General features: G+C 41.0%; 1 protein-coding gene across 3 annotated transcripts in view; it reads left to right on the forward strand.

The window, feature by feature from the left end:
- Window positions 1-15,200, forward strand: part of EPHA6 (EPH receptor A6) — an 896,620-nt gene that overhangs the window by 842,940 nt on the left and 38,480 nt on the right. The gene's annotated exons all lie outside the window — the stretch shown is intronic.

The following is a 15,200-nucleotide window of genomic DNA, read 5'->3' on the forward strand; positions in this document are numbered from 1 at the left end:
GGTGTCAGATTGGAGGATTGATGAGTCATCCTATTACTTCCTTCCTTAATTGGAGTGCGTTGGCAGTTACACACACCCCTTCAGCAGGGGAAAAGTCGTATATTTACTGTATCTCGTTTTTAACATATATTTTAGATGAGCAACAAATTCAGCTCTTCTGTACTTTGTTGTATGTCTATGGTAGTTTATCATATTTCTCTTAATCACAGAATGCATGGGATTTTGTTTCAGTTGTTAAAATGTAATGTGATTACTATTTGCCTTTTCCTGACAATATAGACATAGCTTCTCTCGTGCGCAGTCCAGCTTGATATTTGACATTCACGTTCACCTCTAATCCCTTCCTTCTTCCCCTTCCAGCCCTCTTCAAGTACGAAGCAATCAATCCCTGAAATTACAATGGCAGGAATAATGTAGAGCTTGCTACTTAGCCGTTTCCCCCAGATTCAGAAATTCAGCCCCTGGTTGAAAGTCCTGCCAGCTATCTGCATTCCTAATTTGATGTTCTCAGAAGTAGCCCTTCCTGACAACTGGCAAGACTATCCTGCTCTGACAGTCTGACCCTTACACTCCAATTAAATATAAAAACAGATCTGAATCTCCTTCAGCCCGTCGCAGTGTCAAGGCTAGTATAACTTGACTGTCATGTAAAGCTCTTTAAATCAGCCTGCCAAGGAAATATGATTGTAGTACAGATTCTTAACATTCAGAGATATTCACTCCCCTTTCACTTACAAGGATTTTGAGGGTCAAAGCTATGCATTTTTATTAGATATTTTATTATCTTTCAACCTTTGTGAAGATCAATGTATTAGAATGAAGGGGGGAAACCGTTTTTCCCATTCGGTACTAAAGTGACTTGGTATAAGAGAACCTACTAATGAGGATTTTTTTTTTATTACTTATTGAAAGTTCCCAGTTGACAAAATGAAAAATTGTTATGGAGGAGAGATGTATATGATGGTTCAATTCCATAATACTTTTGAAAACTAAGCATCTGGTCGAAATAGATGAGCTTTTAGAAAAGGGATAGAAGTGTAGCGTTCTGGATTTTCTTAAAAGTGTGATGTTTCCAAGAAGAGCTGCAGCATGTTTTGGCAAACATTTAAATACTAAGAACTCTGACTTGTAAATCTAAGTAGAGACAAACTTAAAGATCTACATATCTCCCATCTATCTGAAATGAAAAATCTTCTTACTGGGTAACTGCTGGTGGGGACTTGTAGCCGTGTGTGTGTGTGTGTGTGTGTGTGTGTGTGTGTGTGTGTGTGTGTGTGATATGTGTGTTTGTGTGTGTTGCTGTATGTGTTATGTGTGTTTGTATGTGTGTGTGTGTTGCTGTGTGTGTATGTGTGTGTGTTATGTGTGTTTGTGTGTGTTATGTGTGTTTTTGTGTGTATATGTGTGTATGTGTGTGTTGCTGTGTGTGTGTTGTGTGTTTGTGTGTGTGTTGCTCTGTGTGTGTATGTGTGTGTTGCTGTGTGTGTGTGTGTGCACACGTGTGTGTGTGTGTGTGTGTGTGTGTGTGTGTGTGCACGTGTGTGTGTGATGTAAGGCAGGCCCAGCTCCTAGCTGCTCCCTTTGTCCTCACTCAGTGGCTGTAGTTCAGAGAACTTGGCATTCTGTCTTCAACTCCCATGGGTTGATTGAACCACTTTCCCTTCTTTTCTAAAGCAAACCATAGCATATCAACTCCACCATGTAATCAAATGAATTCACAAAATATGCAGGACTTTCTTTTAAAACAAACATCTAAATTTTTTAAAGCAAATTTGATAGATTTAAGCTACCTTCCTAGTTTTACCACTGACAATCATAGTTTAATTTTGTTTCACTGTGCAGATGCCCATGAGAAAAAAATATTATTTTGGTTCTTAAACTCTGTAGTCTGCTGGTTGAACTGTTTGGGGCATAAGACAAAGCAACATGGTAGAAAATATGTAGTAGAGTAAAATTCTTCACTCACAGCAGTCAAGATAGAAAATGATGAAGGGAAAGGGCCAAAGCAAGATATAGTTTCTCTTCCTCATGTTAGGCTCCTCCTACTCAAGTTTCTTAAATCTCCCTAGGCAGGACCAGCAGCTACAGACCAAGGGATCAGTGTATGAGCCTGTAACAGACAGTCACACCCAGGTGGCAACAATCCATGGTATGAACAGCCGCTACCCTAAATGTGAGATGGGTCACTTTCTTAACATTGTAGACATTCACCTTTCTTAGAGCTGGGGTTGGTAATACTGGTGCCGAGGATGCAGGGATGGAGACAGGTAGATCTCTGGGACTCACTGGCAGTCTGCCTAGACTATATGGCTCCTTGATGATTCTAAGCCAGTGACATACTCTGTACCCCACCCCCAAAATAAGAACAGAGATGAAGAAAGGGGAAATGTAATTAAAATACAATCTCAAATTTAAACGAAACAAAAACAACAACAACAATAACACCAAAGCCAACCAAGGTGGGGACTGAAGAAATGGCCCAGTGGTAAAGAGCACACTCTGCCCTTCTGGAGGACCAGAGTGGCTCACAGCTGCCTGTAGCCTCAACTCCAAGAAGATGCTGTGCCTCTGATCTCCACCGACACCTGCACTCATATGCCCATGTACACAGAGGGACGCACAGTCACACACATAATTTAGTTAGCTGGTTAATTAGTGTTAAGGTGGACAGAGCATAAGGGCAACAGGCAAGACTAATCTGACCACCTGCACACATGTGTGTACACAAACACAGAGCTCTTCTCCTTTTCTAATAGACGCTTGGGGAAAGGGTGGAGTCATTTTGTGCTTATGAAAGAGAAACACTGAATTGCTGGTTGAAGTCAGGCAAAGAGCATCCGGTCCCCAGGACGCATCTCTGACAGCCATGCTAATGTACTGTAACACTGGCATGAGGTTTCCTCTAGATTCCAAGAAGAAGCTATTTGGAAAGAGCTTGTCAATAACGCAAAACTAGGCTGAAGGATCCTGATTTTCAACTGATTGCAAATGTCTATCCAAGCCTAATTGGAGGTGACAGAGCTCACATTCACAGAAGAAGAAGAAGAAGAAAAAAAGATGACCAGAGTAATTCTCAAAATTGATTAATTAATTAGTTAATTAATTAATTAAAAAGAAGCTTTCCTGGAATGTTACTTTCTAAAGTAGCTTTCGGGATTTAGCATCTTAGATATTTTCCTGCAAGTATGTTTTTTTTTTTCCCTTTCCTGAATTCTCAGGGCTCTGCTTTAAGTTCAGTTCTGTTTACCAGAAAGATAAGAGGACAAGGTTAATGCTGTGAAAGATGTTCAGTGAGAACAGCAACCTGACAAGCACACAGAGCAACTAATACATATCAAAAACCCACCAACCACCTCCCACTATCACATCACCAGGGGGACCTAAAGAGAGACAGGAAACAGCATCAAATAAGTTATCTAGTTTTGTGCCTAAATAATGGATGAAGCCAGTGGTAACCATAGCTGCTGGTTTGGGTTCCCTGAACCGATGCAGTAGTTTGACCTTGAGTCTATTTCTCCAGAGTATAACATTAAACCTGTAGAATTCCATAGATGAGAAGGTGGGAACTAAGAAGCATGCTGAGTGAATTTTCTTTCTTTCACCCAGTACTTGCCAATAAAAAAAAAAAAAAAAAAAACCAAAGCAAACCAAAATGCTTAACACTAGTGAGCATACACTAAATCATACAAAAACCCGTTACAAATTAAATATGAAAAAATGTTTTTAATCACAGTAATATTAATTTTTCAATATCTATATGAATTTCTAGTCAAATTAACAGGGCCCCTGGCAGTGTGGTAGCCAAGCATATGTGTAAAGCTGAATAGAGGTGAGTCTATATTACCGAAATAAATTACCATTCAACCAGCTAAATTCAGAAAATTCACTCTCACCCAGGGAAATCAGTCATCGTCCAACCCATTTAAGAACTGGAAAGGACAAAGCAGTGTAGGAAGCTGAGTTAGTCCTAGCGCATCTATCCTCTCCTGCACTTCCACCTCAGAGCTCCTAGCTCTTAGGTGCTCAGCCCCAGCAGCATTATAAACTCCAACCCTCCACGCCTGACCTCGAGGCTTCAGCTTCTCCCTTAGAGTTACACCTTGGACTCTCCTGGTTGTCAGTGCCTCACTCAGGCTGAATTATGAATTACATCCTTGGCTTTCCTCATTCCTCATGGTGCTGGTGACATCCACACAGAACTCTACAGCCTGTATCACATGACTGTTTGTCTATAGCAAATCCCTTCTTACCTGTCAACATAACTTCCTGTCTGTTCTCTCTCTCTCTCTCTCTCTCTCTCTCTCTCTCTCTCTCTCTCTCTCTCTCTCTCTCTCTTTTTGGAGAATCACTCTGATATTTAAACATGAAGATAAATAAATGATGGTTGTGCTGTACATGATGGTTCTTAAAAGAGAATTTTCCAGACTTAATCTCCAGCTTTGTTTACATGGCAGATTTGGACTCTTGTGTTTAGATTGTATTCAGCAGAGTATACAGGGATACCAGGATTTTAAATCTTCCTTTTGACCTTTTAACTAAATGCCTAATAAAAAAAATAATGAAATTGCTTCAATTCTGGCAGAATCACCTGCAGTGTGTGTGTGCAATCATGCGTCATGCTGAGCAGGTTGGAAGGTCTAATTTTACTTGCATAAAATATTCACTATTTTTAAGCAGATTTTTTTTTCAATGACTACATCTTGGGAAAGCAATGCTTTTTGAAATGAGCCTCGAGCTTGTTTTGCTCTAGTTTAAGTACGTCATTTGGGTTCTGAAGCCTTGTTCTCATGGACAGCAGATGGCTGTGGAGGGCGTTGTTGGAGTGGTGAATGGCATGGCAGGACAGGCTCTGTTGTACTCGCCTGTGAGCGGAATGAAGCAAGAGAAAGAGATTTTATTTTCTTCAAATGCTCGCAAGCCAATGGCAAAGGATAGTTTCAGATAAAAGAAAGCCCATCCAGATTTTTAAAAACAGTTCAGCTATCTTAGGCCCATTTCTTAGGCGAGGCAAGATGCTGATGTCTCAGGTGTCAAGCCTGGCTTTCTTCTTTGGATTCTAAATAGGAACGATTTTCTTGAATACATGGTGCTGTTCTATCCCACTGTCCCTTTGATTTTGATGGGTTTTTTTTTTTCCTGAAGAGATGCTCTAATCTCCACCTTTCTCATCAAACACACACACTCCACCAACAGCATCATCAAAAAAAAAACAAACAAACAAACAAACAAACAAAAAAGCAAAACAAAAACCAGGAACTAACCATCCCTGTATACTTTCAAAAATGGATTATTTACACCACATCTTACCACAAGATGCCTATCTTTAAGCCACAACCAATAGAAGCAGGATGAAAACAAAGAGTGAAAGAAAGCCAAATCATGTCTAATTGTGCACACAGAAATAGCAGTAGATACAACCGAAGTAGTAAACTTCAGTTTCTGGGAAGGCATTCCAAATGAAGAGAGCATCGTGAAATCCCCGTACTCACTATTCCAAATGGTTAGCCAAGTTGCTTGTACCTCAGACCTCAAGCCATCTCTCATTCCTTGGACTCTAAATACGAACAGTTTCAGAAATGATTTAACTCCTTGAATGTTTGGTGCCGTTGCACCCTCAGTCCCTTTGAGCTTGCTATTTCTCTGAAGACACGTCCCGGCCTTCCTCTTTATAGCCACACTCCTATTGTCTCCTCAGCTCTACAGATCAACTTGGTTGCGATGCTCTTCTCCCCCTCCTCGCAGCCATCCAAACTGCACGCCCTCTTTTACTGCTGCTAAGTGGAGTTGGCAGAGACTTTAGGGCTGTTGGTACTTGCTTACATCAACGTCTCTCTTAGCTTAAGGTGATCGCACTTGGAAGAAAAAAAAGTCTTCCTTGTACCTTGAGCACTTGTGTTCAAAACATATTTGATCAAAGAAACACTAAGAGAAGAAATGAGTGAGCGAATGAATAAACGAATGAACGAATGCTACCAAAGGCCTTAAGTGTTTTCACTAGTGTTGTGCTTTACAAACTGAAAACTCAGACCTGGGAAATCCCCTCTTCTGCTTTTCTTGTCATTAGCCGGGTCCATAGCGAGGAGTAAGAAAACACTGAAAAGCAGAAAGTTTCTTTTTACATCGTTTACCTTATTCATCCCATCCAGTTCCCAACTTGGTGCAGACACTTGTCATAGCCCAGTAGCCTTGAGCCTGGGAGCTCCAGGGAATCTTTCTGTCTCTGCCTCCCTCGTGGTTGAGACTATAAACACATTACCATGCACAACTCTGATATGAAATATAAAACTTAGGAATTGTTTGAGCCACAATCAGCGAGATACAACCGGAACTCTAGGAAGTAAAGCAGTGAGCAGAGGGAATACTCTCAAGTGGCACACAGAAGGTATGCACTTCCAAGTGTCAGTCTGGTAAGGCTGATTAAGTCTCACAGGCTAGAGTAAGAGAACCCACTATATTATTTATAAACAATTGGGTCACAAAAAGATCACTGATTGGCTTTATATGGAAAGAAAAAAGTTGAAAAGAAAATGTAGAATAATTGAATAAACACAGGAGTGTTTAATGTTCTTAACTCTGCGCCTAATGATTATAAACTGTCCTCAATATTTAAACACATTTTTTTTTAAAAATCTGGCATTTTAACAATCTGCTCATCTATCAACTACCTCTAAAATAGGTCAGCTGTATTAAGCAAACCTTATATCCAGACATTTAAGTTTTGGACTTTGTGGGATGTGAGTTTCTAGCATGTCCTCACAGGGTACTGCTAAGTCCCAAGGAAGCTGCACTCCTGAGTGCTCAGCATTCTGAGCAGCTGGACCTAAATTGTCAGCTTCTAAAGATGCCACCATGTCATCTCCTCTCTTCTCAGATCACGCTCTCTGACAATGGGTAATCTGAGGCCATGGCTTCACTGTGAACTGATGCACCAAAACACCACAAACAGCAAAGCCCTTGCATCTGCAATATGCTCAAAGCACCAGGCTGTCTCATCTCAGGGCACTCTGTGTTGAGGCATGTGGGCATAAAAGGAAACAATCTAGTTTTGCAGTCATCTTCCTGTCTGTGTTGCCTTACACAGGAGGTAATGTTACTCTTTCTGTTTAACACACTGTAGAATTACACTGATTAACAAATCATAGCATATTAGACCTTCACAAAAGCTACATAATCACCCAGTCAAAAGCCCTCAACTTAGAGTGACACCTATCATCCTTCCAGAGTCACAGAACAAATTAGTGATGAGAGAGGGCTGCAAGGTCTCCGCTCCACACCATCCATTTCTACAGATTGCACTAGGATTTACAACCTGCACCCCCTCCCCCTCATAAACCTATGTGCTCTCTGCACCTTTTGGAAAGTTTGTTTCAAAGAGGACTTGCAAATAACACTAGAATAAATACAAATCTCCTCTCCCCTTTTCCAATTCATCATCCTAATAGCATCATATTAACACGCTCCAAAACTTCCATCCAACCACGAATAGAGGTGGGTGGGGCCTGCGCTCTGAGAAACAGAACTCTCATAAATGTGGTATACGCAAGTGATCGTATCATCACTGACACCCTAAAGTATTACAGTTCTCAGGCTTTTTTCAGTTTTTTATTAATTAATTAATTTCTTTATTTACTTTATTCCCCAACCGCACTTTCCCCTCCTTCCTATCCTCCCAATCCTTGACCCCCACCTCCCCACCCCATCTGCTCCTTCCCCATTTCTCCTCAGAAAAGGGAGGCCTGCCATGCATGTCAACCAGCCCCAGCATCTCAAGTTGCAGTAAAATAAATTTTTTCAGTTGTAATGGTAGCAAATAACAAATCCTTCCCTTTATAGTTTGTGTGGTACATTTTAAGCCATGGCTTCTGTGCTACTTTCCACAGGGTGACCACATAGACTGAGGGCTTTTTCTTTTTTTAACTTATCTATTTATTAATTTATTAATTCATTCATATTACATCTCAATTGTTATCCCATCCCTTCTATCCTCCTATTCCTCCCTCCTTCCTATTTTCACCCTATTCCCCTCCCCTATGACTGTAACTGAGGGGATCTCCTCCCCCTGTACATCATCATAGGGTATAAAGTCTCTTCTTGGTAGCCTGCTATCCTTCCCCTGAGTGCCACCGGGCCTCCCCATCAAGGGGACGTGGATAGACTGAGGTTTTAAAAACTTCATTAAAATATACTGAGAATAGAAGTCTGTGTTGCTTTGCCTTCTATAAAGAGGAAGGAAGAAAGAAAAAAGAGGAAAGAGATAGAGGAGGGAAGGGAGAGAGGGAGGGAGGGAGGGAGGGAGAGAGGGAGGGAGGGAGGGAGGGAGGGAGGGAGGGAGGGAGGGAGAGAGGGAGAGAGGGAGGGAGGGAGGGAGGGAGGGGAAGAGAGAGGAGAGAGTGAAGAGGACCACTAAAAAAAAAGTGTTATCTAGAAAAGGCAGAGAAGTTATTTAACTCTATTATCATCGCCTATCCTGCTGAGACTTTATCATACAACATTTTTGCAAAGCAATAATGAGTGATAGATTATTTTTAAAAAATACTTTCCCCTGCTATGTATGAAATTACCTGTGCTGAGATACAACAGCAGTCCTCATAATAACACCTGTGTTTTAATTCTCCATACTGCAGTAGCTTTGTGTCCTGCATTATCTGCCTTCCAGCATAAAATAGAAAATCTAATTTAAGTCTCTTGCAGCATAGCGTTGTTCACTGAATGATGTAGTACCTGTGTTCTCATTGAAAAAGAGTACTGGGAAATAGATGGCAATGAATTATTTTTGCAGAGAAATTTAGGAGGAAATAGGTTAAAAGAATCCTACTTCTTGGAGCCTTGAATGGTGTGATAAGCACGGTTTTATTAAAGGAAACAAAAAATCTGCTTTCATTCAGTTGCTCACACATTTAGACAATGAATGAGAACGTGCCGTGGTCCTGGGTCTATAGCACGGGAAAAGGACAAGAAATCCTTTCCGGGCTTGAAAGTTGTTTTAGCAAGTGAGAAGCAAAGCTGATGTTTGGGCTCCTCATGTTTTTTCTGAAATGTGCCCTCATCCTTCATGAGAAATGCATTCTAACGTAATGCATTGATTTCACTAGAACAGGAGAGGTGGGCTAGAGTCAGAGGGGAGCAACTCGACTGTACCTAAGGGTATTGCTGGGTGAGAGGGTAGAATGAAGGAGTGCGAGCTCTTTCACCCCCACCTCACCCCTGTACCCCCCCCCACTCCACCCCTCTCTACCTCCCACCCCACCAGCCCACAGAGGACTAAATTCACATGAAAATCAACAACCATTTAGTTGTGAAAAAAATTAAGCTTATCTTAACACAAGGCCAAATCCTTGATAGCTCTATGTTCATATAAAATAGCACACCACGAGACCTCAGATATCCGTGCCACAGGTCCTTTACATAAATGCCAGAAGTCTGGCACAAAGGGCAAGTATTTCCGAGACTGATTTTACTGATTTGTAGCATTAAACAATATTTTTGCCATACATTTCTCCAGTACTTATTAAAATTTTTCACCTTCTTTGTCTGAGTACTTATTAAGAGCAAAGGTTTATTTCTTACAGTTCCAGAGCCAGGGAACTCCCAAGGCTGAAAAGTCTGTGTCTGGCAAAGGCTTTCTTTCTGCCATGCCACGCTGAGTCAGAGGGCAAGAGAGCTGGCCTGTGGACTTGCCTATTCAAGGCAGGGAAAGAGAGATAGACATGGAACAAGTCAAACCCAGTCAAATCCAGTGATAGCTAAGCCACTGCATGCTAATAGCATTAATCCATTCATGAAAAGTGTGCTCATAAACAAGTCACTGATGAAATTAGCACTAGGCTCAGGGTTTAGTTTCCAACTTATGAACTTTGGGGAACAAACTCAAGCAATAATAGTTATTAAGAATATATAACTTGTATATGCCTACAAGCACTATGGGTGGATCACAAGGCGGCTCGTCTTTGTTGGTTTGTTTGTTTGTACTGATTTCCATAGGGAAAAGCTGCTTTCCCACCAGCACTGAATAAAAGTCCATTTTCCTATCTCTCTCATCTAGATGACAGCCATTCTGTGGTGAGACAGAACCTCCTCGTAATTTTGACTTGCCTTTTCCTGATAGCTAAAGATGCTAAACATTTTTTCCCATACACTTACTGAGTGTTTGTCTGTTCCATAACGCTGATCCTCTTGGAGTTTTAGGGCTTTAGAGATAGACTCCACAAGAAAAGAAAAGCTTCCAAAGAGCTTTTCGTCCGTTCAAACCCTTTTTTCCTTCAGGCTAAACATCACATCTGGAGAATGAGAAATGAAGGTTTTTTCAAATGTCTTTGCTCTCACTGGATCACTTCTTTTGCTAGATTTCAGTATTAAGTCTTTGTAATTTGACTACCTAGCTATTGATTAGCCCGTCCTCTGGAGACAACAGGCTACATCTGAACCTCCTATGTGAATTATATCTGCAATACAGCTGCATTGTGGGGTGCTGGGTGTACACATTGCAGGGTGCTGTGTGTGCAGAGCTCCTCACTCTGTTATCCGCACTTTTATATCAGCAACCCACCACCTACTTGTTGGGAAACAAGCTTTGAATGTAATTTGGAAAACAGGGTAAAAACTTCTCTAGCAATGGTTTCTATAGCCTCTAAGTCTCTGACTTCCTGTCCCTCCTTTGTTCTCTAGTGATTAAGCTTGCAATGTAAGACAGAAATTAGTAATGAAAACGTTTCCAAATCCCAGTGAGTCCCTTTGATTAGCATCTTTTCTTCTCTCGCTCACTAACATATGGCAAAACAACGAGCAATGATTGTGGTTTCAAATCTAAGGAATTATGCTATTTGTTCATTCCTGGAACCTGAAGCAAGCATCTGGTGGTTAGAGCTTCCTGAAATAACAGAAAGAAATGAAAGGAGACAATAAAGCCCCTTGGTGCTCATGGGTGAAAACATGTAGATAAGATTAAGCTAGTCTATTCTATGCATGAGAGGGGAGCTGTGGTGGCAGGGGTAGGAGGGGGTGACTCCATAGAACTTTGAGGACCTGAGTTCCAATTTCCCAGAATGCACATAAAGCTGTCTGTGTAAGGCAGCATGCGTATGTCACGCAATCACACTCATAGTGAGATGAGAGCCGGAGACAGGAGATATCCCCAGAACCTTGAGGACCAGTTAGCCGACTGCACTTGGACAAACGACAAAGAAACCCTGCCTTAAGCAAAGTGGAAAGTGAGGACTGACACCTGAGGTTGTTCGCTTACCTCCACATGGGAGCTCCCCATGTGTGCCAAGCCTCCCTGCCTCACACACACACACACACAAAAACATGAACACACATAGACACTATGTATACACACTTCACATGCATACAAAAGATACTTCTACTTACTTTAATGTAGCATTAGAAACCATGCTCAATGCTTAAGAGTCTCCTCTCTCTCTCTCTCTCTCTCTCTCTCTCTCTCTCTCTCTCTCTCTCTCTCTGTGTGTGTGTGTGTGTGTGTGTGTGTGTGTGTGTCTGTCTGTCTCTCTCTCTGTGTGTCTCTGTGTCTCTGTGTCTCTCTCTGTCTCTCTCTCTGTTTGTGTGTGTGTGTCTGTGTGTCTCCCTCTCTGTCTCTCTCTCTCCCCCCTCTCTCCTCTCTTTCACTCCCCCCCTCTCTCTTTCTCCTCTCTCTCTCTCTCCTCTCTCTCTGTCATCATATTACAACTAAAAACAAACTATATTTAGTATTCCTCCTCAGAAAAAAATGAAACTTTGAATGCTTCCTTATCTCTGTCGCATGTGAGCTCAGAAACATCCCAATATCCACCCACTATTAGATTCATGCAGTTTGTTACTTAAAATTGTATTTTCTACATTAAACGTCTGTCCCATTATTTATTTATTTATTTTTATATTTTATTTTAAGATTATTCTGCCTCCCACTTTTCATTTCCAGACAGCACTGGGCAAAGAATTTGTAATAAAGATGTACTGTTCATTTCACATTTGGTGTTCATTTGAGCAAGTATCAAACAATGTTCATTTTTTAAATTGGGGTAGTGTACTAATTAGTCTGCTGGAGTTGCCAGGAAAAAAACACCACCAACTCGATGCCCTAAACCCCATAATATTATCTGTAGTTCTGGAGTCCAAGACCAAGGTGTCAGCAAGTTTGGATCTTCTGGAAGCTTCTCCGGCTCACAGACAGCTGCCTGCTTCCTGAGGGTGTCCTCGCATGGCCTCTTCTCTGTGTCTGCAGAATCTTAGCTGTCTCTACATCCCCCTATAGGGCCACCAGTCACATTGGGTTATACCCAGATGACTTGATTTAACGAGAATTACTTTTTTTTAAAGTCTCTTTTAGTACAGTCACACTGTGAGTTGGGGCTTCAACATGAGGATTTAGAGTAAATGCAATTCACAACAGGGAGCAATGCGGCTCTTCAAATGCTTTTAGTATCTTCCCTTGGGGGGAGGGGGAAGAAAATCTCAAGAAGGAGAGTGCTAGCATTCACATTTACATGTGAAAGTTGTTTGAAGCACAAATGTATATGCATATGCAAATCATTTGGATAAGGATATCACTTATAAGCCAATAAATAAACAAGTAAGTCATCATTAGCCACTGCTTTACACTAGGCCATGAAACACACTAACACATAAAAAAGGGACAGGCAAGTAGATGAGATGAGCTTCCTTAGAATAACAGCTAATGGGGGGCTGGAGAGATGGCTCAGTGGTCGGGAGCACTGGCTGCTCTTCCAGAGGACCCAGGTTTGATTCCCAGCACCCACAAGTCAGATCACAATTGTCAGTGGCTTCAGTTCTAGGGGATATGACACCCCTACACAGACATATGTGCAAGGAAGAAAAAAAAAACACCAATGCCTTAGAATAAGAATAAATAAATCACAAAAAGAGAATATCACTTAATGTTCAAGACAGCATTTACAGCATCTTACTTTTAGGACATTTGGATAGGGCTTGCCAAATTTAAAATATCAAAATACAGGATGCATACTTCAGTTATAGTAGAAGAAAGACGATCGATTTATTCATTTATAGCAAATGCCATTCTACTTTGATAGTTAGGATACACTATCCAAGAAATTCCCTCGTGAGGCACATTTAACCCCCTCTCCCAAAAGGCAACTATTTACTGTTTATCTAGAATTCACATTTAACTGTGGGTCCTGTGCAGTTGTTGTTTGGTTGGTTGCTTTTCTGGCAAACTTGCATTAGGTTAACGATTGACTCTTTGGGGAGAGGTGGCGAGGTGACTCATCAGTTAAGAGTCCTTGTTGGACTTCTAGAAAACCATAGTTCCGTTCCCAGCACCCATTTCTGGTCACTCATAACCACCTGTAACTCTAGCTCTGAGGGACCAGGTACCCTCATCTGGCCTCCACAGTCACACACACACACACACACACACACACACACACACACACACACACACACACACCTTAAAGGAGAAAGTAAAGAGAATGGCTCTTCCCCCCCCCCCTTTTTTTTTGTCCCCATCCCGCACCCCACCCAGTTAAATTGTCTTCACGAACTTCTTTTTTTTTTTTTTTTGGTTTTGATTTTTCGAGACAGACTCTCTCTGTGTAGCCTTGGCTGTCCTGGACTCGCTTTGTAGACCAGGCTGACCTTGAACTCACAGCGATCTGCCCGCCTCTGCCTCCCAAGTGCTGGGATTAAAGGTGTGCGCCACCACACCCGGCTCGCACTAACTTCATAAGTGTAACTTTCTAGTCTTTAGCCAATGGCTTTTAGAAGATCTCTGCCATAAAAGCACAGAAACCCAGACCTCGGGCTCTTGTCCAAGCTGCTGCCATGGTATATGACTACAATATATCATGTTAAGATACCTGTTAAAATATTAAAATTCGCTAAGTACCCAACTTTCTAGCTGCAGTTCGTACTGTATCTAGCAACATTCCGTCATGCCGTCTGTATGTTTGCACTAGGAGACTTCAGATACCAAGGAATACCTAAGTCTTTCTCTGAACACTGGTGTGCTCACTCACCTATAAAACCAGAGGATTGGATTCAAGGTGTTTTTTTCCCCAAGGATCCTAACAGTTCTTCTCCAGACCTCTCTGAAATGAGGGCTCCACAAATTCTCTCATATTCCTTATGAGAGCTAAATTGTTCCTACTTTAGAATAATCCTTTTTGTCTTGAAGTTCATAGTGTTTTGATTGTTAAATAATTAAAGAATTTTACCTTTAAAAGATAAGCTTCCCAACCCTAAATTCATCAAAAGTGAAAGAAAAATACGTGGATTTTTTTCAACGCTCCATCCCCCCACTCTCCCCTTAAAAGAGATTTTGTGCACATTGCAAGCTCAGATGCTGCGCGCATGAAAATGCTGATGATGTTGAAACAATCCCGTGGCGGTGGGTTCTGACTGATACAAATAATTTTGCTGGGAATTGAAGCCAGCTCCCGGGTTTGAGTCAGACGAAGCCGCTCCTTGTTCGCTACCCCCATCTAGTGGCCACAAGGTTACCCGCATCTGCGCATCGTGGCAATTCTGAGTTGAAATTTTTAAAGAATTCTATAAATCAAATGGATGAATTGTTTTATTCTTGTCATCACAGTAAAAGGGGATTTACAGCGTGTTTAACAGATAAAATGTAATAAATTTTAATAAAAGTTAAGTATAACACAGTGACAGACGTTAGCATTTAAGCGGTATAAATTTGTGCGATTTAATCTCTTTATGATGTTCAGGTGTAAACTTGGACACTGAAGGAAAAATGTAATGTGTGAAAAATAAAATTTTTCTACTCCTCTGCCTTTGTATCAGGGTAAAGAATATCTTTTTAAAAATAAATGTAGTCATGGCTGAGGAAAAGCAAGAAAATAACCTTCTCCTAAATGTAGAGTTGATACAGACTGTTCGGTCTGTTTAACCATTTGTCTTCAATTAGATTAGAGCTTTAGTCTCATTATTATTTATAAACCTAATACAGTGCTTAATGAGTGTTGAATAATATTTAGTTTTTAATGTCCCATAATCTGGAACTTTCTCCAAATGGCATAATAGTGTGTTTAATTGTGTGAATCTAAAGTAAAAATAAATTTCTCTAATGAATGAAATAAAATCCTTCCAAAATGAGACTTTTCCCCCATTAAAGCTATTTTTTCTGACTAACAATTATAGGGTTGGAAATTTTTGCCATTTTAGCCTCACCACAGCTCTCTGTCTTAAAGTACCAACAGTATTAT

Source organism: Acomys minous (genome assembly GCF_964271855.1).
Source record: "Acomys minous genome assembly, chromosome: 11".
Classification (NCBI taxonomy): Eukaryota; Metazoa; Chordata; class Mammalia; order Rodentia; family Muridae; genus Acomys; species Acomys minous.